The sequence below is a fragment of the Anomaloglossus baeobatrachus genome, chromosome 10, assembly GCF_048569485.1.
Source record: "Anomaloglossus baeobatrachus isolate aAnoBae1 chromosome 10, aAnoBae1.hap1, whole genome shotgun sequence".
Taxonomy (NCBI): Eukaryota; Metazoa; Chordata; class Amphibia; order Anura; family Aromobatidae; genus Anomaloglossus; species Anomaloglossus baeobatrachus.
Genome location: NC_134362.1, coordinates 170,422,520 through 170,445,543, shown reverse-complemented (window position 1 = coordinate 170,445,543; position 23,024 = coordinate 170,422,520). Strand labels below are relative to the sequence as shown.

The window sequence follows — 23,024 nt, the reverse complement described above, 5'->3', positions numbered from 1 at the left end:
GTCATCTGAGTCAGAGACTTCAGCCTGTGATGCTTGAGACCCCCTTGAAGTACGGATTAGTTCCAACTGAGGGGGACCGGGGAACATAGGCACAGCAGTGTCCATGGTCTGAGTAACTGGCCTGGACTGCAAGGTCTCCAGGATTTTTGTCATAGTCACAGACATTTTATCGGCAAAAACTGCAAAGTCTGTCCCCGTCACCGGGGCAGGGTTCACAGGCGTCTCTGCCTGGGCCACTACCACCATAGGCTCTGGCTGACGAAGTGCCACTGGGACTGAACATTGCACACAATGTGAGTCTTTGGAGCCTGCCGGTAGATCAGCCCCACATGCTGTACAAACAGTGTACACAGCCTGTGCCTTGGCACCCTTGCGTTTTGCGGATGACATGTTGCTGCCTCCTCAGAGCAGTACAGGGTGTCCAGCCAAGAAGCGACCTTACAGTGCAACTATATATATATATATGGTACCAAGAAAAAAGTACACTAATATATCACTGAGGCACTAGTGGGGCCAGCACTACTGTGCAGCTTACCGCCCGCTTAGGAGCGGTGTGTGGTCGCCAGAAATCCCTCTAGTCTGGGTCTCCCAGAGCCTGCTGCCTTTCCCCAGCCAGACCGCATGTGTAATGGCTGCCGGCGTCCTTGTGGAGAGGGGGGGCGGGCCCTGGGCGTACACCGACGAAGAGCGGGAAGCCTGCTTCCCACTGTGCCTAGTGAGAGGGCTGGAGCATGTAAATAAAGCTCTAGCCCTCGGCGCTGCCAATTGAGCAGCGTCTCTCCCCTACCCTGATTGACAGGGTGGGGGCGGGAACGAAGCGGCGCTAGGCCGCAGAAGCCGGGGGCTAAAGTTAGAAGCGCCGCCGCCGTAAAAGCGCGGTCGGCGCAAAGTCCCCGGCGCACCACAAGTCGCAGCTGCGCCGCCGCTCCAGGAGCGGTCGGCGCAGTAGTTCCCAACATGTAACGTCACTCAGCAAAGCTGCAGTGACCTAACCCCAGCGCACAGCGCTACTGTCCCCGGCGCACTATAACGCTCAGCAAGCCTTGAGAGTGTCCGTGCCTGCCGGGGACACAGAGTACCTGAAAGTTGCAGGGCCTTGTCCCTGAACGGCACTCCCGCTCCAAATCCAGCAGGTTCTCTGGGTCTGTGGATGGAGCCCGGCCCCAGGGCTTGGGGGCCGGCAAGATCCCACTTCCACAGAGCCCCCAGGGGATGTGGAAGGAAAACAGCATGTGGGCTCCAGCCTCTGTACCAGCAATAGGTACCTCAACCTTACAAGCACCACCACGGGTGAGAAGGGAGCATGCTGGGGGCCCCATATGGGCCCTCTTTTCTTCCATCCGATATAGCCAGCAGCTACTGCTGACTACAAACAGTGGAGCTATGCGTGGATGTCTGACCTCCTTCGCACAAAGCAGAAAACTGGTGAGCCAGTGATCCCACTGGGGGTGTATAGCCAGAAGGGGAGGGGCCTTACACTTTTTAGTGTAATTGCTTTGTGTGGCCTCCGGAGGCAGTGCTATACACCCAATCGTCTGGGTCTCCCAATAGAGCGCCGAAGAAAACATTTTAATGGCGTGTAGCCCCTATTCACTTTGGCTTGCTCGAGGTGCAGGCTGCTGTGCTTTTCAGGCATCTATAGTCTTTACAGCAGGCGGCCATTTTGGGATTATAAACTTGAAGGCCATAGGCCTGACATTTACCACACACATATTTAATATAGCCCCCATTTACCTGATTTGATAATGTGCAGGCGCCTGTCTATTGTATAAATATATATTTCTCTATTCCTTTGATTTACCGGGCATCTCTTACTGGGTCTCTTTCCAGAATCCGGTCTAATCTACAGGTCCCAAACCATATGACGGCATCCCTCAGCTATCTATTTAGGCCAGCTCTTTTGCTGCAGCCCCTCAGATCAGTAGGCACATCTTACCCAGCCATCTTTATCCTGGCTCCATCCCAACCAGTATCTGTTGGTTGAGAGGCGTCTGCCCCCCCCCCCCCCCCCGGGGACTACTCACCGGAGCTGTATTACATCCGATAAAGATAGCCCTGTCTGATGAAAGCCGCATGGGCTGACACCGCACAATATGTCCGATTGACTGCAATTTTCAACCTGTCCCAATAAATATTCCTTTTTTTTTGGGGTAGTGTGCCGAAGTTCCTCCTTAAGAAGGTGTATATATACAGTCAGCTGTATACAGTCAGGTGTATATACAGTCAGCTGTATACAGTCAGGTGTATATACAGTCAGCTGTATACAGTCAGGTGTATATATACAGTCAGCTGTATACAGTCAGGTGTATATATACAGTCAGCTGTATACAGTCAGGTGTATATATACAGTCAGCTGTATACAGTCAGGTGTATATACAGTCAGCTGTATACAGTCAGGTGTATATATACAGTCAGCTGTATACAGTCAGGTGTATATATACAGTCAGCTGTATACAGTCAGGTGTATATATACAGTCAGGTGTATATATACAGTCAGGTGTATACAGTCAGGTGTATATATACAGTCAGCTGTATACAGTCAGGTGTATATACAGTCAGCTGTATACAGTCAGGTGTATATATACAGTCAGCTGTATACAGTCAGGTGTATATACAGTCAGCTGTATACAGTCAGGTGTATATATACAGTCAGCTGTATACAGTCAGGTGTATATATACAGTCAGCTGTATACAGTCAGGTGTATATATACAGTCAGGTGTATATATACAGTCAGGTGTATACAGTCAGGTGTATATATACAGTCAGCTGTATACAGTCAGGTGTATATATACAGTCAGCTGTATACAGTCCGGTGTATACATACAGTCATGCTGTATAAAGTCAGGTGTATATATACAGTCAGGTGAATATAGTCAGGTGTATATATACAGTCAGGTGAATATAGTCAGGTGTATATATACAGTCAGGTGAATATAGTCAGGTGTATATATACAGTCAGGTGTATCTATACAGTCAGGCTGTATACAGTCAGGTGTATATATACAGTCATGCTGTATAAAGTCAGGTGTATATATACAGTCAGGTGTATATATACAGTCAGGTGTATACAGTCAGGTGTATCTATATACTCAGCTGAATATAGTCAGGTGTATCTATACAGTCAGCTGTATACAGTCAGGTGTATATATACAGTCAGCTGTATACAGTCAGGTGTATATATACAGTCATGCTGTATAAAGTCAGGTGTATATATACAGTCAGGTGAATATAGTCAGGTGTATATATACAGTCAGGTGAATATAGTCAGGTGTATATATACAGTCATGCTGTATAAAGTCAGGTGTATATATACAGTCAGCTGTATACAGTCAGGTGTATATATACAGTCAGGTGTATATACAGTCAGGTGAATATAGTCAGGTGTATATATACAGTCAGCTGTATACAGTCAGGTGTATATATACAGTCAGCTGTATACAGTCAGGTGTATATACAGTCAGCTGTATACAGTCAGGTGTATATATACAGTCAGCTGTATACAGTCAGGTGTATATATACAGTCAGGTGTATACAGTCAGATGTATATACAGTCAGGTGAATATAGTCAGGTGTATATATACAGTCAGCTGTATACAGTCAGGTGTATATATACAGTCAGGTGTATATATACAGTCAGCTGCATACAGTCAGGTGTATATATACAGTCAGCTGTATACAGTCAGGTGTATATACAGTCAGCTGTATACAGTCAGGTGTATATACAGTCAGGTGAATATAGTCAGGTGTATATATACAGTCAGCTGTATACAGTCAGGTGTATATATACAGTCAGCTGTATACAGTCAGGTGTATATATACAGTCAGCTGTATACAGTCAGGTGTATATACAGTCAGCTGTATACAGTCAGGTGTATATATACAGTCAGCTGTATACAGTCAGGTGTATATATACAGTCAGCTGTATACAGTCAGGTGTATATATACAGTCAGCTGTATACAGTCAGGTGTATATATACAGTCAGGTGTATCTATACAGTCAGGCTGTATACAGTCAGGTGTATATATACAGTCAGGTGTATATATACAGTCAGGTGTATACAGTCAGGTATATATATATATATATATATATATATATATATATATATACATACAGTCAGGTATATATATACACAGTCAGGTATATATATACAGTCAGGTGTGTATATATATATAGTCAGGTGCGTATATCTATATATATATATATACAGTCAGGTATATATATATACAGTCAGCTGTGTACAGTCAGGTGTATATATACAGTCAGCTGCACACAGTCAGGTGTATATATACAGTCAGCTGTATACAGTCAGGTGTATCTATATACTCAGCTGAATATAGTCAGGTGTATCTATACAGTCAGCTGTATACAGTCAGCTGTATACAGTTAGGTGTATATATACAGTCATGCTGTATAAAGTCAGGTGTATATATACAGTCAGGTGAATATAGTCAGGTGTATATATACAGTCAGGTGAATATAGTCAGGTGTATATATACAGTCAGGTGTATCTATACAGTCAGGCTGTATACAGTCAGGTGTATATATACAGTCATGCTGTATAAAGTCAGGTGTATATATACAGTCAGCTGTATACAGTCAGGTGTATATATACAGTCAGGTGTATATACAGTCAGGTGAATATAGTCAGGTGTATATATACAGTCAGCTGTATACAGTCAGGTGTATATATACAGTCAGCTGTATACAGTCAGGTGTATATACAGTCAGCTGTATACAGTCAGGTGTATATATACAGTCAGCTGTATACAGTCAGGTGTATATATACAGTCAGGTGTATACAGTCAGATGTATATACAGTCAGGTGAATATAGTCAGGTGTATATATACAGTCAGCTGTATACAGTCAGGTGTATATATACAGTCAGGTGTATATATACAGTCAGCTGCATACAGTCAGGTGTATATATACAGTCAGCTGTATAGTCAGGTGTATATACAGTCAGCTGTATACAGTCAGGTGTATATACAGTCAGGTGAATATAGTCAGGTGTATATATACAGTCAGCTGTATACAGTCAGGTGTATATATACAGTCAGCTGTATACAGTCAGGTGTATATACAGTCAGCTGTATACAGTCAGGTGTATATATACAGTCAGCTGTATACAGTCAGGTGTATATACAGTCAGCTGTATACAGTCAGGTGTATATATACAGTCAGCTGTATACAGTCAGGTGTATATATACAGTCAGCTGTATACAGTCAGGTGTATATATACAGTCAGGTGTATATATACAGTCAGCTGTATACAGTCAGGTGTATATATACAGTCAGCTGTATACAGTCAGGTGTATATATACAGTCAGCTGTATACAGTCAGGTGTATATATACAGTCATGCTGTATAAAGTCAGGTGTATATATACAGTCAGGTGAATATAGTCAGGTGTATATATACAGTCAGGTGTATCTATACAGTCAGGCTGTATACAGTCAGGTGTATATATACAGTCATGCTGTATAAAGTCAGGTGTATATATACAGTCAGGTGTATATATACAGTCAGGTGTATACAGTCAGGTATATATATATATATATATATATATATATACATACAGTCAGGTATATATATACACAGTCAGGTATATATATATATACAGTCAGGTGTGTATATATATATAGTCAGGTGCGTATATCTATATATATATATATATATATATATATACAGTCAGGTATATATATACAGTCAGCTGTGTACAGTCAGGTGTATATATACAGTCAGCTGTACACAGTCAGGTGTATATATACAGTCAGCTGTATACAGTCAGGTGTATCTATATACTCAGCTGTATACAGTCAGGTGTATCTATACAGTCAGCTGTATACAGTCAGGTGTATATATACAGTCAGCTGTATACAGTCAGGTGTATATATACAGTCATGCTGTATAAAGTCAGGTGTATATATACAGTCAGGTGAATATAGTCAGGTGTATATATACAGTCAGGTGAATATAGTCAGGTGTATATATACAGTCAGGTGTATCTATACAGTCAGGCTGTATACAGTCAGGTGTATATATACAGTCATGCTGTATAAAGTCAGGTGTATATATACAGTCAGCTGTATACAGTCAGGTGTATATATACAGTCAGGTGTATATACAGTCAGGTGAATATAGTCAGGTGTATATATACAGTCAGCTGTATACAGTCAGGTGTATATATACAGTCAGCTGTATACAGTCAGGTGTATATACAGTCAGCTGTATACAGTCAGGTGTATATATACAGTCAGCTGTATACAGTCAGGTGTATATATACAGTCAGGTGTATACAGTCAGATGTATATACAGTCAGGTGAATATAGTCAGGTGTATATATACAGTCAGCTGTATACAGTCAGGTGTATATATACAGTCAGGTGTATATATACAGTCAGCTGCATACAGTCAGGTGTATATATACAGTCAGCTGTATACAGTCAGGTGTATATACAGTCAGCTGTATACAGTCAGGTGTATATATACAGTCAGCTGTATACAGTCAGGTGTATATACAGTCAGCTGTATACAGTCAGGTGTATATATACAGTCAGCTGTATACAGTCAGGTGTATATACAGTCAGCTGTATACAGTCAGGTGTATATATACAGTCAGCTGTATACAGTCAGGTGTATATATACAGTCAGGTGTATACAGTCAGATGTATATACAGTCAGGTGAATATAGTCAGGTGTATATATACAGTCAGCTGTATACAGTCAGGTGTATATATACAGTCAGCTGCATACAGTCAGGTGTATATATACAGTCAGCTGTATACAGTCAGGTGTATATACAGTCAGCTGTATACAGTCAGGTGTATATACAGTCAGGTGAATATAGTCAGGTGTATATATACAGTCAGCTGTATACAGTCAGGTGTATATATACAGTCAGCTGTATACAGTCAGGTGTATATATACAGTCATGCTGTATAAAGTCAGGTGTATATATACAGTCAGGTGAATATAGTCAGGTGTATATATACAGTCAGGTGTATCTATACAGTCAGGCTGTATACAGTCAGGTGTATATATACAGTCATGCTGTATAAAGTCAGGTGTATATATACAGTCAGGTGTATATATACAGTCAGGTGTATACAGTCAGGTATATATATATATATATATATATATACATACAGTCAGGTATATATATACACAGTCAGGTATATATATATATACAGTCAGGTGTGTATATATATATAGTCAGGTGCGTATATCTATATATATATATATATATATATACAGTCAGGTATATATATACAGTCAGCTGTGTACAGTCAGGTGTATATATACAGTCAGCTGTACACAGTCAGGTGTATATATACAGTCAGCTGTATACAGTCAGGTGTATCTATATACTCAGCTGTATACAGTCAGGTGTATCTATACAGTCAGCTGTATACAGTCAGGTGTATATATACAGTCAGCTGTATACAGTCAGGTGTATATATACAGTCATGCTGTATAAAGTCAGGTGTATATATACAGTCAGGTGAATATAGTCAGGTGTATATATACAGTCAGGTGAATATAGTCAGGTGTATATATACAGTCAGGTGTATCTATACAGTCAGGCTGTATACAGTCAGGTGTATATATACAGTCATGCTGTATAAAGTCAGGTGTATATATACAGTCAGCTGTATACAGTCAGGTGTATATATACAGTCAGGTGTATATACAGTCAGGTGAATATAGTCAGGTGTATATATACAGTCAGCTGTATACAGTCAGGTGTATATATACAGTCAGCTGTATACAGTCAGGTGTATATACAGTCAGCTGTATACAGTCAGGTGTATATATACAGTCAGCTGTATACAGTCAGGTGTATATATACAGTCAGGTGTATACAGTCAGATGTATATACAGTCAGGTGAATATAGTCAGGTGTATATATACAGTCAGCTGTATACAGTCAGGTGTATATATACAGTCAGGTGTATATATACAGTCAGCTGCATACAGTCAGGTGTATATATACAGTCAGCTGTATACAGTCAGGTGTATATACAGTCAGCTGTATACAGTCAGGTGTATATACAGTCAGGTGAATATAGTCAGGTGTATATATACAGTCAGCTGTATACAGTCAGGTGTATATATACAGTCAGCTGTATACAGTCAGGTGTATATATACAGTCAGCTGTATACAGTCAGGTGTATATATACAGTCAGCTGTATACAGTCAGGTGTATATACAGTCAGCTGTATACAGTCAGGTGTATATACAGTCAGCTGTATACAGTCAGGTGTATATATACAGTCAGCTGTATACAGTCAGGTGTATATACAGTCAGCTGTATACAGTCAGGTGTATATATACAGTCAGCTGTATACAGTCAGGTGTATATATACAGTCAGCTGTATACAGTCAGGTGTATATATACAGTCAGGTGTATATATACAGTCAGCTGTATACAGTCAGGTGTATATATACAGTCAGCTGTATACAGTCAGGTGTATATATACAGTCAGCTGTATACAGTCAGGTGTATATATACAGTCATGCTGTATAAAGTCAGGTGTATATATACAGTCAGGTGAATATAGTCAGGTGTATATATACAGTCAGGTGTATCTATACAGTCAGGCTGTATACAGTCAGGTGTATATATACAGTCATGCTGTATAAAGTCAGGTGTATATATACAGTCAGGTGTATACAGTCAGGTATATATATATATATATATATATATATATATATATATACATACAGTCAGGTATATATATACACAGTCAGGTATATATATATATATACAGTCAGGTGTGTATATATATATATATAGTCAGGTGCGTATATCTATATATATATATATATATATACAGTCAGGTATATATATACAGTCAGCTGTGTACAGTCAGGTGTATATATACAGTCAGCTGTACACAGTCAGGTGTATATATACAGTCAGCTGTATACAGTCAGGTGTATCTATATACTCAGCTGTATACAGTCAGGTGTATCTATACAGTCAGCTGTATACAGTCAGGTGTATATATACAGTCAGCTGTATACAGTCAGGTGTATATATACAGTCATGCTGTATAAAGTCAGGTGTATATATACAGTCAGGTGAATATAGTCAGGTGTATATATACAGTCAGGTGAATATAGTCAGGTGTATATATACAGTCAGGTGTATCTATACAGTCAGGCTGTATACAGTCAGGTGTATATATACAGTCATGCTGTATAAAGTCAGGTGTATATATACAGTCAGCTGTATACAGTCAGGTGTATATATACAGTCAGGTGTATATACAGTCAGGTGAATATAGTCAGGTGTATATATACAGTCAGCTGTATACAGTCAGGTGTATATATACAGTCAGCTGTATACAGTCAGGTGTATATACAGTCAGCTGTATACAGTCAGGTGTATATATACAGTCAGCTGTATACAGTCAGGTGTATATATACAGTCAGGTGTATACAGTCAGATGTATATACAGTCAGGTGAATATAGTCAGGTGTATATATACAGTCAGCTGTATACAGTCAGGTGTATATATACAGTCAGGTGTATATATACAGTCAGCTGCATACAGTCAGGTGTATATATACAGTCAGCTTTATACAGTCAGGTGTATATACAGTCAGCTGTATACAGTCAGGTGTATATACAGTCAGGTGAATATAGTCAAGTGTATATATACAGTCAGCTGTATACAGTCAGGTGTATATACAGTCAGCTGTATACAGTCAGGTGTATATATACAGTCAGCTGTATACAGTCAGGTGTACATACAGTCAGCTGTATACAGTCAGGTGTATATATACAGTCAGCTGTATACAGTCAGGTGTATATACAGTCAGCTGTATACAGTCAGGTGTATATATACAGTCAGCTGTATACAGTCAGGTGTATATATACAGTCAGGTGTATATATACAGTCAGGTGTATATATACAGTCAGCTGCATACAGTCAGGTGTATATATACAGTCAGCTGTATACAGTCAGGTGTATATACAGTCAGCTGTATACAGTCAGGTGTATATACAGTCAGGTGAATATAGTCAGGTGTATATATACAGTCAGCTGTATACAGTCAGGTGTATATATACAGTCAGCTGTATACAGTCAGGTGTATATATACAGTCAGCTGTATACAGTCAGGTGTATATACAGTCAGCTGTATACAGTCAGGTGTATATATACAGTCAGCTGTATACAGTCAGGTGTATATATACAGTCAGCTGTATACAGTCAGGTGTATATATACAGTCAGGTGTATATACAGTCAGCTGTATACAGTCAGGTGTATATACAGTCAGGTGAATATAGTCAGGTGTATATATACAGTCAGCTGTATACAGTCAGGTGTATATACAGTCAGCTGTATACAGTCAGGTGTATATATACAGTCAGCTGTATACAGTCAGGTGTATATACAGTCAGCTGTATACAGTCAGGTGTATATATACAGTCAGCTGTATACAGTCAGGTGTATATATACAGTCAGCTGTATACAGTCAGGTGTATATATACAGTCAGGTGTATACAGTCAGGTGTATATATACAGTCAGCTGCATACAGTCAGGTGTATATATACAGTCATGCTGTATAAAGTCAGGTGTATATATACAGTCAGGTGAATATAGTCAGGTGTATATATACAGTCAGGTGAATATAGTCAGGTGTATATATACAGTCAGCTGTATACAGTCAGGTGTATATATACAGTCAGCTGTATACAGTCAGGTGTATATACAGTCAGCTGTATACAGTCAGGTGTATATATACAGTCAGCTGTATACAGTCAGGTGTATATACAGTCAGGTGAATATAGTCAGGTGTATATATACAGTCAGCTGTATACAGTCAGGTGTATATATAGTCAGCTGTATACAGTCAGGTGTATACAGTCAGGTGTATACAGTCAGGTGTATATACAGTCAGGTGTATATATACAGTCAGCTGTATACAGTCAGGTGTATATATACAGTCAGCTGTATACAGTCAGGTGTATATACAGTCAGCTGTATACAGTCAGGTGTATATATACAGTCAGCTGTATACAGTCAGGTGTATATACAGTCAGGTGTATACAGTCAGGTGTATATACAGTCAGGTGAATATAGTCAGGTGTATATATATACAGTCAGCTGTATACAGTCAGGTGTATATATACAGTCAGGTATATATAGTCAGGTATATATATACAGTCAGCTGTATACAGTCAGGTGTATATATACAGTCAGGTGTATACAGTCAGGTGTATATATACAGTCAGCTGTATACAGTCAGGTGTATACAGTCAGGTGTATACAGTCAGGTGTATATATACAGTCAGCTGTATACAGTCAGGTGTATATATACAGTCAGGTGTATACAGTCAGGTGTATACAGTCAGGTGTATATATACAGTCAGCTGTATACAGTCAGGTGTATATATACAGTCAGCTGTATACAGTCAGGTGTATATACAGTCAGGTGAATATAGTCAGGTGTATATATACAGTCAGCTGTATACAGTCAGGTGTATATATACAGTCAGGTGTATACAGTCAGGTGTATATATACAGTCAGCTGTATACAGTCAGGTGTATATATACAGTCAGGTGTATACAGTCAGGTGTATATATACAGTCAGCTGTATACAGTCAGGTGTATACAGTCAGGTGTATACAGTCAGGTGTATATATACAGTCAGCTGTATACAGTCAGGTGTATATATACAGTCAGGTGTATACAGTCAGGTGTATACAGTCAGGTGTATACATACAGTCAGGTGTATATATACAGTCAGCTGTATACAGTCAGGTGTATATATACAGTCAGCTGTATACAGTCAGGTGTATATACAGTCAGCTGTATACAGTCAGTTGAATATATACAGTCAGCTGTATACAGTCAGGTGTATATACAGTCAGGTGTATACAGTCAGGTGTATATACAGTCAGCTGTATACAGTCAGGTGTATATATACAGTCAGCTGTATACAGTCAGGTGTATATATACAGTCAGCTGCATACAGTCAGGTGTATATATACAGTCAGCTGTATACAGTCAGGTGTATATACAGTCAGCTGTATACAGTCAGGTGTATATACAGTCAGGTGAATATAGTCAGGTGTATATATACAGTCAGCTGTATACAGTCAGGTGTATATATACAGTCAGCTGTATACAGTCAGGTGTATATACAGTCAGCTGTATACAGTCAGGTGTATATATACAGTCAGCTGTATACAGTCAGGTGTATATACAGTCAGCTGTATACAGTCAGGTGTATATATACAGTCAGCTGTATACAGTCAGGTGTATATATACAGTCAGGTGTATATATACAGTCAGCTGTATACAGTCAGGTGTATATATACAGTCAGCTGTATACAGTCAGGTGTATATATACAGTCAGCTGTATACAGTCAGGTGTATATACACAGTCATGCTGTATAAAGTCAGGTGTATATATACAGTCAGGTGAATATAGTCAGGTGTATATATACAGTCAGGTGAATATAGTCAGGTGTATATATACAGTCAGGTGTATCTATACAGTCAGGCTGTATACAGTCAGGTGTATATATACAGTCATGCTGTATAAAGTCAGGTGTATATATACAGTCAGCTGTATACAGTCAGGTGTATATATACAGTCAGGTGTATACAGTCAGGTGTATATATACAGTCAGGTATATATATATATATATATATATATATATACATACACACTAGAAGGTGGCCCGATTCTACACATCGGGTATTCTAGAATTGTGTAGTTCATGTATGATTTTTGTTATATATATATATATATATATATATATATATATATATATATATATAGATGTTGTTGTGTGTAGTTACCAAGTGTTTGTGTAGGGCGCTGTACATGTTCTGGGTGTTGTCTGGGTGTGATGGGGGGTGAGAGCAGTGTTGTTTGTGTGTTGCGTTGTTTGTGGAGCGCTGTGTGTCTGTAGCGTTGTGTGTGTGTTGCGCAGTTTGTGTGTGTGTGGTGTGTTTTGGGGGGAGGTATGTTTTGTGCAATGTGCGTGTTGTGCGGTATGTGCGTATATTTGTGTGTGCAGCGTTGTCTGTGTGTGTGGGTGTCTGTGTAGGGCAGTTGTTTGTGGTTCCCAGTGTGTGTGTGTGGTGTGGTGTGTTGTGCAGTGCGCGCGCGCGCGTATGTGTGTGTGTTGGGGGGAGGTGTGCACTTCCCATCGTGCTCCATCCCCCATGCAGCACACTCCCCATCGTGCTCCATCCCGTATGCTGCGCACCCCCCATCGTGCTCCATCTCCCATCCTGCGCACTCCCAAATGTGCTCCATCCGCCATGCTGCGCACTCCCAAACGTGCTCCATCCGCCATGCAGCGCACTCCCCATCGTGCTCCATCCCCCATGCTGCGCACTCCCAAACGTGCTCTATCCCCCATGCTGCGCACTCCCAAACGTGCTCCATCCGCCATGCTGCGCACTCCCAAACGTGCTCCATCCCCTATGCTGCGCACCCCCCATCGTGCTCCATCTCCCATCCTGCGCACTCCCAAACGTGCTCCATTCGCCATGCTGCGCACTCCCAAACGTGCTCCATCCGTCATGCTGCGCACTCCCAAACGTGCTCCATCCGCCATGCTGCGCACTCCCAAACGTGCTCCATCTGCCATACTCCGCACTCCCCATCGTGCTGCATCCTCCATGCTGCGCACTCCCAAACGTGCTCCATCCGCCATGCTGCGCATTTCCAAACGTGCTCCATCCGCCATGCTGCGCACTCCCAAACGTGCTCCATCCGCCATGCTGCGCACTCCCAAACGTGCTCCATCCGCCATGCTGCGCACTCCCAAAGGTGCTCCATCCGCCATGCTGCGCCAGCATCAGCCTCTCTACCTGCAGCATCAGCCTCTCTCCTCCCAGCATCAGCCTCTCTGTCCCCAGCATCAGCCTCTCTGTCCCCAGCATCAGCCTCTCTGTCCCCAGCATCAGCCTCTCTGTCCCCAGCATCAGCCTCTCTGTCTCCAGCATCAGCCTCTCTGTCTCCAGCATCAGCCTCTCTGTCTCCAGCATCAGCCTCTCTGTCTCCAGCATCAGCCTCTCTGTCTCCAGCATCAGCCTCTCTGTCCCCAGCATCAGCCTCTCTGTCGCCAGCATCAGCCTCTCTGTCCCCAGCATCAGCCTCTCTGTCCCCAGCATCAGCCTCTCTGTCCCCAGCATCAGCCTCTCTGTCCCCAGCATCAGCCTCTCTGTCCCCAGCATCAGCCTCTCTGTCCCCAGCATCAGCCTCTCTGTCCCCAGCATCAGCCTCTCTGTCCCCAGCATCAGCCTCTCTGTCCCCAGCATCAGCCTCTCTGTCTCCAGCATCAGCCTCTCTGTCCCCAGCATCAGCCTCTCTGTCCCCAGCATCAGCCTCTCTGTCCCCAGCATCAGCTTCTCTGTCCCCAGCATCAGCCTCTCTGTCTCCAGCATCAGCCTCTCTGTCCCCAGCATCAGCCTCCCGCAGCATCAGCCTCTCTGTCCCCAGCATCAGCTTCTCTGTCCCCAGCATCAGCCTCTCTGTCCTCAGCATCAGCTTTTCTGTCCCCAGCATCAGCCTCTCCGTCTCCAGCATCAGCCTCCCCATCCCAGCCTTCCCCAGGATCAGCCTCTGTCCTCTCAGCCTCCTCCAGCACGCCGTGCTCCTCTGCCGACACTCACAGATCCGATCGCATACACTCACACACACCCACACACACCCACCCACCCGATCGCATACACTCACACACACCCGATCGCATACACTCACACACACCCGATCGCATACACTCACACACACCCGATCGCATACACTCACACACACCCACACACCCCCACCCGATCGCATACACTCACACCCACCCGATCGCATACACTCACACCCACCCGATCGCATACACTCACACACAAAGACACACACACTGACGATATTGCACATACGCGCTGATACTCACAACATCCGGGGATATCACATGCTTCTGGCCATGTGATCCCCCGGCAGGTCCTGGAAGCTCACAACAGCACAGTATCGCCGCCGAGAAGCAAGCGATATCCCAGGATGTTGTGCGTATGTGGATGCGATGTGATGTGTGAGGTGTGTGTGAGTGTGATCTAATTTGTGTGTGCTGTTATGTGTGTGTATGTTCCGCAGCTGCAGGACCTTGATGTGTGGATGCGATGTGATGTGTGTGTGAGGTGTGTGTGAGAGTGAGTGTGAGCCGGTGTACACTGGTAACTATGATACACATCGGGTAACTAAGGGACCTTAGTTACCCGATGTTTATAATGGTTACCAGCTTTCACGGCCTCCGTCAAGATCCCAGCATCGCAAGGTTATGTCTGGCGCTGCCGGGATCCTGACGGAGCCGGTGTAGAAGCAAGCGATATCCCAGCATGTTGTGATGTGTGAGGTGTGTGTGAGAGTGAGTGTGAGAGTGAGTGTGATCTGATGTGTGTGTGTACTCACCTGGGAATCGGAGCTCCGTGTCAGTTGGGCCAGAGCGAGCGTGCATTGCGTGAGGGGGGCGGGGCCTGCAGAGAGCCGGGGCGAGAGGCCAATCCGTGTGGGGGGGCGGGGCCATGGCGAGCCCAGCGGCCAATCAGCTTTGTGTCACCGTAAGGACACAATTTCGGAGCATGACAGACAGACAGACAGACAGAATAAGGCAATTATATATATAGATACAGTCAGGTATATATATACACAGTCAGGTATATATATACAGTCAGGTGTGTATATATATATATATATATATATATATATATACAGTCAGGTATATATATACAGTCAGGTATATATATATACAGTCAGCTGTGTACAGTCAGGTGTATATATACAGTCAGCTGTACACAGTCAGGTGTATATATACAGTCAGCTGTATACAGTCAGGTGTATCTATATACTCAGCTGTATACAGTCAGGTGTATCTATACAGTCAGCTGTATACAGTCAGGTGTATCTATACAGTCAGGCTGTATACAGTCAGGTGTATCTATACAGTCAGGTGTATCTATACAGTCAGGTGTATATATACAGTCAGGTGTATACAGTCAGCTGTACCTATACAGTCAGCTGTATACAGTCAGGTGTATCTATACAGTCAGGCTGTATACAGTCAGGTGTATATATACAGTCAGGTGTATCTATACAGTCAGCTGTATACAGTCAGGTGTATCTATACAGTCAGGTGTACCTATACAGTCAGGTGTATACAGTCAGGTGTATCTATACAGTCAGGCTGTATACAGTCAGGTGTATCTATCCAGTCAGGTGTATATATACAGTCAGCTGTATACAGTCAGGTGTATATATACAGTCAGCTGTATACAGTCAGGTGTATATATACAGTCATGCTGTATAAAGTCAGGTGTATATATACAGTCAGGTGAATATAGTCAGGTGTATATATACAGTCAGGTGAATATAGTCAGGTGTATATATACAGTCAGGTGTATCTATACAGTCAGCTGTATAAAGTCAGGTGTATATATACAGTCAGCTGTATACAGTCAGGTGTATATATACAGTCAGGTGTATACAGTCAGGTGTATATATACAGTCAGGTGTATATATATATATATATATATATATATATATATATATATATATATATATATACATACAGTCAGGTATATATATATATACACAGTCAGGTATATATATACAGTCAGGTGTGTATATATATACAGTCAGGTATATATATACAGTCAGGTATATATATACAGTCAGCTGTGTACAGTCAGGTGTATATATACAGTCAGCTGTACACAGTCAGGTGTATATATACAGTCAGCTGTATACAGTCAGGTGTATCTATATACTCAGCTGTATACAGTCAGGTGTATCTATACAGTCAGCTGTATACAGTCAGGTGTATCTATACAGTCAGGCTGTATACAGTCAGGTGTATCTATACAGTCAGGTGTATCTATACAGTCAGGTGTATACAGTCAGGTGTACCTATACAGTCAGCTGTATACAGTCAGGTGTATCTATACAGTCAGGCTGTATACAGTCAGGTGTATATATACAGTCAGGTGTATCTATACAGTCAGCTGTATACAGTCAGGTGTATCTATACAGTCAGGTGTATCTATACAGTCAGGTTTATACAGTCAGGTGTACCTATACAGTCAGGTGTATACAGTCAGGTGTATCTATACAGTCAGGCTGTATACAGTCAGGTGTATTTATACAGTCAGGTGTATATATACAGTCAGGTGTATACAGTTAGGTGTATCTATACAGTCAGGCTGTATACAGTCAGGTGTATATATACAGTCAGGTGTATCTATACAGTCAGGCTGTATATAGTCAAGTGTATATATACAGTCAGCTGTATACAGTCAGGTGTACCTATACAGTCAGGCGTATATATACAGTTAGGGTGTATATATACAGTCAGGGTGTATATATACAGTCAGGTCAGCGTTGGACTGGGGTGTCTGGGCCCACCAGAGGAATTGACCCCAGGGGCCCACCCTACAGTGATATGTAAATACCTGTTAGCTGTTATCCCTGTTATAGTGGATGCTGGCTGTAAAGCACAGCCGGCTCCTGCACATCTCCTGCACACACAATTACTGATGTACAATTACAGTAGTTTGCAGTAAGGGGGATCTTTGGTAACAAGTGATCACGGATCCACAGGTTAGTAGGTGATCACTTATTGAATGAATGGATCAGGGAATCAGTCAGACATCAGCTCAACTTTCAAGGGGATAAAAGTTGCACGATCGGTGCAGGTCCCAGCAATCGCCCCCCACAGATGAATAATCACTTATCCTTAGGCCACGTTCACACGTTCAGTATTTGGTCAGTTTGTTACATCAGTATTTCTAAGCCAAGACTAGGAGTGGGTAAAAATGCAGAGGTGTTTCTATGAGACTTTTCCTCTGATTGTTCCACTCCTGGTTTTGCTATAAATACTGAGGTAAAATACTGACCAAATACTCACCGTGTGCACATGGCCTTAGAATAGGCCATTACTTAGCATATTTGTGCAGTGTAATAGTCACAGGACAGGGAGGGGTTAAACATTCAAGTATTTAATCTCTACTGGAAATAATCTTCCCTTTATTGATAGAAAAACTGACCTCCAGACACAACACAATCCACCCTACCAAGACCAATAATACCACATACAAGGGAGAAATACCGCCACACCGTGACCAATAATATATTACCACCACATAGTAACCGAATACAACCACATGCAAGAGAGAAATACTGCCACACCATAATCAGAGCACATAGTGACCGAATACTACCACATACAAGGGAAAAATACCGCAACACTATGACCAGACCTCATAAATGATTAAATAATACCACATACAACAGAGAAATACTACCACACTTTGATCAGACCACATATTACCACCACACAGTGCCCAAATAATACTACAATAATGATCATGAATAAAAACCACAATACTAATAACACTAATATTAGCATCAGTGCCGTTATACACAGGAGCTCTGTATATAGTGTCAGTGTACAGGTGATACAGTGATCACCAGTGACATTAATTAGTGACATTATACCCAGGCGCTCTGTATATAGTGTATAGTACAGTTAGGTCCAGAAATATTTGGACAGTGACACAATTTTCGCGAGTTGGGCTCTGCATGCCACCACATTGGATTTGAAATGAAATCTCTACAACAGAATTCAAGTGCAGATTGTAACGTTTAATTTGAAGGTTTGAACAAAAATATCTGATAGAAATTGTAGGAATTGTACACATTTCTTTACAAACACTCCACATTTTAGGAGGTCAAAAGTAATTGGACAAATAAACCAAACCCAAACAAAATATTTTTATTTTCAATATTTTGTTGCGAATCCTTTGGAGGCAATCACTGCCTTAAGTCTGGAACCCATGGACATCACCAAACGCTGGGTTTCCTCCTTCTTAATGCTTTGCCAGGCCTTTACAGCCGCAGCCTTCAGGTCTTGCTTGTTTGTGGGTCTTTCCGTCTTAAGTCTGGATTTGAGCAAGTGAAATGCATGCTCAATTGGGTTAAGATCTGGTGATTGACTTGGCCATTGCAGAAGGTTCCACTTTTTTGCACTCATGAACTCCTGGGTAGCTTTGGCTGTATGCTTGGGGTCATTGTCCATCTGTACTATGAAGCACCGTCTGATCAACTTTGCGGCATTTGGCTGAATCTGGGCTGAAAGTATATCCCGGTACACTTCAGAATTCATCCGGCTACTCTTGTCTGCTGTTATGTCATCAATAAACACAAGTGACCCAGTGCCATTGAAAGCCATGCATGCCCATGCCATCACGTTGCCTCCACCATGTTTTACAGAGGATGTGGTGTGCCTTGGATCATGTGCCGTTCCCTTTCTTCTCCAAACTTTTTTCTTCCCATCATTCTGGTACAGGTTGATCTTTGTCTCATCTGTCCATAGAATACTTTTCCAGAACTGAGCTGGCTTCATGAGGTGTTTTTCAGCAAATTTAACTCTGGCCTGTCTATTTTTGGAATTGATGAATGGTTTGCATCTAGATGTGAACCCTTTGTATTTACTTTCATGGAGTCTTCTCTTTACTGTTGACTTAGAGACAGATACACCTACTTCACTGAGAGTGTTTTGGACTTCAGTTGATGTTGTGAACGGGTTCTTCTTCACCAAAGAAAGTATGCGGCGATCATCCATTACTGTTGTCATCCGTGGAAGCCCAGACCTTTTTGAGTTCCCAAGCTCACCAGTCAATTCCTTTTTTCTCAGAATGTACCCGACTGTTGATTTTGCTACTCCAAGCATGTCTGCTATCTCTCTGATGGATTTTTTCTTTTTTTTCAGCCTCAGGATGTTCTGCTTCACCTCCATTGAGAGTTCCTTAGACCGCATGTTGTCTGGTCACAGCAACAGCTTCCAAATGCAAAACCACACACCTGTAATCAACCCCAGACCTTTTAACTACTTCATTGATTACAGGTTAACGAGGGAGACGCCTTCAGAGTTAATTGCAGCCCTTAGAGTCCCTTGTCCAATTACTTTTGGTCCCTTGAAAAAGAGGAGGCTATGCATTACAGAGCTATGATTCCTAAACCCTTTCTCTGATTTGGATGTGAAAACTCTCATATTGCAGCTGGGAGTGTGCACTTTCAGCCCATATTATATATAGAATTGTATTTCTGAACATGTTTTTGTAAACAGCTAAAATAACAAAACTTGTGTCACTGTCCAAATATTTCTGGACCTAACTGTATGTGTACATGTAATACACTGACTTACCAGTGATGTCTCTAGCTGACGTTATTTATCTTCACTTTTCCTCTTCATCCGGCGCTGACCACCATCACTTCTTCCTGCCATGACGCGACTCTGCAAAAAATAACAAGTCACCTATAGCCGATCACTCCCAGAGCACATTCCTCATTTTTTCCCCCCATTTCTACACCATGGGTGGCACAGCACTGGGTTGGTGGCACATAGTACTAGGGGCGAACACAGAGGCAGGAGGCTCACAGCAGGGGGAGGCAGGAGGCTCACAGCAGGGGGAGGCTTACAGCAGGGGGAGGCTCACAGCAGGGGGAGGCTCACACCAAGGGGGCGGCTCAAAGCAAGGGGGAGGCTCACAGCAAGGGGGAGGCTCACAGCACGGGGGAGGCTCACAGCAAGGGGGAGGCTCACAGCAAGGGGGAGGCTCACAGCAAGGGGGAGGCTCACAGCAAGGGGAGGCTCACAGCAAGGGGGAGGCTCACAGCAAGGGGGAGGCTCACAGCAAGGGGGAGGCTCACAGCAAGGGGGAGGCTCACAGCAAGGGGGAGGCTCACAGCAAGGGGGAGGCTCACAGCAAGGGGAGGCTCACAGCAAGGGGGAGGCTCACAGCAAGGGGGAGGCTCACAGCAAGGGGAGGCTCACAGCAAGGGGGAGGCTCACAGCAAGGGGGAGGGTCACAGCAAGGGGGAGGGTCACAGCAAGGGGGAGGGTCACAGCAAGGGGAGGCTCACTGCAGGGGGAGGCTCACAGCAAGGGGGAAGCTCACAGCAAGGGGGAGGCTCACTGCAGGGGGAGGCTCACTGCAGGGGGAGGCTCACAGCAAGGGGAGGCTCACAGCAAGGGGGAGGCTCACAGCAAGGGGGAGGCTCACAGCAAGGGGGAGGCTCACTGCAGGGGGAGGCTCACAGCAAGGGGAGGCTCACTGCAGGGGGAGGCTCACAGCAAGGGGGAGGCTCACAGCAAGAGGAGGCTCACTGCAGGGGGAGGCTCACAGCAAGGGGGAGGCTCACAGCAGGGGGAGGCTCATTGCAGGGGGAGGCAGAAGCACTTACCTGGTGCCTGCGCATCCTATTCTTCCGTGTGGCCCTGGGGTTGATGGATGTAGAAGCGGTGATGAGGACCTCCTCTGCCTCAGTCCTGGCACCGCACCGTTCAAATATACGCGTGCATGAAAAAGACGCACGTACATTTGAATATGAGAGGCGCAGTCTGTAGCTCCTGCACGTACCTCATTTTGTGCAGGGTGTAGGCATGAGGACTCCAGCACCTGCAAGGACCTGTGGTGAGTCACATGACTGTGATGTCACCACTGGTCCTGCTACAACCACGGAAACTGCAGAGATCGCACAGATTATTCTATGCGATCACTGCGGTTTATGATGGAAAGGCTGGGGGCCTATCAGAGCATGGGGAGCCAGTTTGCTTGCTAAACACCCCTGCCCAGCCCGCGGTAACAAGCCCACGGTACCCCGCACCATATAAAGCATGGGGGCCCACCAGAGGATCCTCCAGTGCTCCGCTGTTCCAGTCCGACGCTGTCCACACAGCCCCAGTATAATAATCCCCACAGCCCCCATATAATATGATGTCCCCACAGCCCCAGTATAATATAATGTCCTCACAGCCCCCAGTATATGATGTCCCCACAGCCCCAGAATAATATGATGTCCTCACAGCCCCCAGAATAATATGATGTTCCCACAGCCCCAGTATAATATAATGTCCTCACAGCCCCCAGTATATGATGTCCCCACAGCCCCAGTATAATATGATGTCCTCACAGCCCCAGTATAATATGATGTCCTCACAGCCCCCAGTATAATATGATGTCCCCACAGCCCCAGTATAATATGATGTCCCCACAGGCCCAGTATAATATGATGTCCCCACAGCCCCAGTATAATATGATGTCCTCACAGCCCCAGTATAATATGATGTCCTCACAGCCCCCAGTATAATATGATGTCCCCACAGCCCCAGTATAATATGATGTCCCCACAGCCCCAGTATAATATGATGTCCCCACAGCCCCAGTATAATATGATGTCCTCACAGCCCCAGTATAATATGATGTCCCCACAGCCCCAGTATAATATGATGTCCTCACAGCCCCAGTATAATATGATGTCCCCACAGCTCCAGTATAATATGATGTCCCCACAGCCCCCAGTATAATATGATGTCCTCACAGCCCCAGGATAATATGATGTCCTCACAGCCCCCAGTATAACATCCCCCACATATCGCCATATATGATGTCCCCAAAGCCCCCAGTCTAATATGATGTCCCCACAGCCCCCAGTATAATATGATGTCCTCACAGCCCCCAGTATAATATGATGTCCCCACAGCCCCAGTATAATATGATGTCCCCACAGCCCCCAGTATAATATGATGTCCCCACAGCCCCCAGTATAATATGATGTCCCCACAGCCCCAGTATAATATGATGTCCCCACAGCCCCCAGTATAATATGATGTCCCCACAGCCCCCAGTATAATATGATGTCCCCACAGCCCCCAGTATAATATGATGTCCCCACAGCCCCCAGTATAATATGATGTCCCCACAGCCCCCAGTATAATATGATGTCCCCACAGCCCCCAGTATAATATGATGTCCCCACAGCCCCCATATAATATGATGTCCCCACAGCCCCCATATAATATGATGTCCCCACAGCCCCCAATAACATCCCCCACATATTGCCATATATGATGTCCCCACAGCCCCCAGTATAAAATATCCCCCACAGACCCCTGTATAATATGATTTCCCCATAGTCCTCAGTATATCCCCCAGAGCCC

At 43.5% G+C, this 23,024-nt stretch overlaps 1 long non-coding RNA gene across 1 annotated transcript in view; it reads right to left on the bottom strand.

Annotated features, from left to right (window-relative positions):
* The window catches only part of LOC142255344 (uncharacterized), an 83,856-nt gene that overhangs the window by 53,880 nt on the left and 6,952 nt on the right, over window positions 1-23,024 (bottom strand). The window contains exon 2 of the long non-coding RNA XR_012727410.1: window positions 20,229-20,318. This is a non-coding gene — a long non-coding RNA (uncharacterized LOC142255344). The remainder of the gene's footprint in view (window positions 1-20,228; window positions 20,319-23,024) is intronic.